This window comes from Mus caroli, chromosome 8 (genome assembly GCF_900094665.2).
Source record: "Mus caroli chromosome 8, CAROLI_EIJ_v1.1, whole genome shotgun sequence".
NCBI lineage: Eukaryota > Metazoa > Chordata > Mammalia > Rodentia > Muridae > Mus > Mus caroli.
This window is the reverse complement of record NC_034577.1, coordinates 56,162,281-56,164,060: the sequence shown is the minus strand read 5'-3', so window position 1 is coordinate 56,164,060 and position 1,780 is coordinate 56,162,281. Positions and strand designations below refer to the sequence as shown.

At 41.4% G+C, this 1,780-nt stretch overlaps 1 pseudogene; it reads right to left on the bottom strand.

Moving 5' to 3' along the window:
- Positions 1-753: 753 nt before the first annotated feature.
- On the bottom strand, positions 754-1,378 carry LOC110300837 (annotated as a pseudogene).
- Positions 1,379-1,780: the final 402 nt, after the last annotated feature.

Here is a 1,780-nt window from a genome sequence, read left to right as displayed (position 1 = left end):
TTGATTGGATTGAGGTCGGGGACCCCTATGGAAGAGTTAGGTGAAGGATTGAAGGAGCTGATGGAAGATTGAGGGTATCAACTAACTCAGACCCCTGGGAACTCCCAGAGACTAAGCTACTAACCAAAGAGCATACATGTGCTGGTTTGTGGCCCCCAGCACATACGTGTCAGAGGCTTGCCTTGTCTGGACTCAGCGGGGGCAGAATGGACTAATCCTGTAGAGACTTGATGCTCCAGGAGAGGGGGATATGGGAGGGGGTAAGAAGGGTGGTAGGGGTGAGGGTTGAGTAGTACCCTCTCAGAGGCAAAGAGGATAGGGTAAAGATCTCTTGGAGGAGGGATTGGGAAAGGAGCAACATTTGGAATGCAAATATATAAAACAATTAAAATTTAAAAATAAGCATAAAAATCTTGTTTTAAAAATATTTTATCAGCTAAAATTCATGAAACAAGTCTTGACCTAACTTTTCACATGTTTTTGTCTACAAATTGTCTGATTTTCAAGTGTTAAATTAATTTTCTTTCTTGAATTGTAAACTATTTGCTCTTTCCATATGTTATATTTTTAGGTTCCTGGATTTTATATTTGAGACAATACTGGTTACTGGTGAACACTTTCTTTCTTTCTTTCTTTCTTTCTTTCTTTCTTTCTTTCTTTCTTTCTTTCTTTCTTTCTCTCTCTCTCTCTCTCTCTCTCTCTCTCTCTCTCTCTCTCTCTCTCTCTTGGTGCAGCAGAATTTATTGCTGGTATTCAAGAGAGTAGGGAGGGCTTCCTAGGCCCCCACCACAGTTTTCCACAGGGGCCATCCACAGGCATCTGAGTGGCAGTAATGGCATGAACAATGAACAATGATCATGAGCCCTTTCACGATGCCAAGGTTGTCATGGATGACCTTGGCCAGGGGGGCTAAGCAATTGGTGGTACAGGATGCATTGCTGACAATCTAGAGTGAGTTGTCATATTTTGCATGGCTCACACCCATCACAAACTTGGGGGCATTGGCAGAAGCGGCAGAGATGATGACCTATTTGGCCCCACCCTTCGAGTGGGCTCTGGCATTCTCCATGGTGGTGAAGACACTAGTAGACTTTTTGACATACTCAGCACCAGAATCACCCCATTTCATGTTAGCGGGGTCTGGCTCCTGGAACATGGTGATGGGTTTCCCATTAATGGCAAGCTTCCCATTCTCAGCCTTGACTGTGCTGTTGAATTTGCCATGGGTGGAGTCATACTGGAACACAGACCAGTAGTTGAGGTCAATGAAGAGGTTGTTGATGGCAACAATCTATACTTTGTCAAGTGGAAAGCAAATGGCAGTCCTGGTTATCAGGCACCTAATATGGCCAAATCTGTTCACAATGACCTTCACCATTTTGTCTATGGGACAAGGCTAGAACTGCACAAGAAGATGCAGCTATCTCTGGAACAGGGAAGAGCAGAGATGAACATTTCTTTCTTTGAAAGGAATAATTCTCTATACTTTAAAAATATTACGATAAAACTTATACGGATACACATTTTAATATACTTTTAACTTAGATTTTATATATAATTTATGCATATCCAGAATGGACAAATGTTCTCATTAGCTTTTATTGTCAATTTGATACAGCGTAGAGTAGCCTGTGAAGCATAATTTGAGAAACCAACTCAGATTGGTCTGTGGCCATATCTCTGACAGATTGTCTTGATTAATGAATGATATTGAAGTAATTTTTTAATTTGGTTTCTATTGCTTTGGTAAAACACGATGGCTAATAGAAACTTGGAGGGG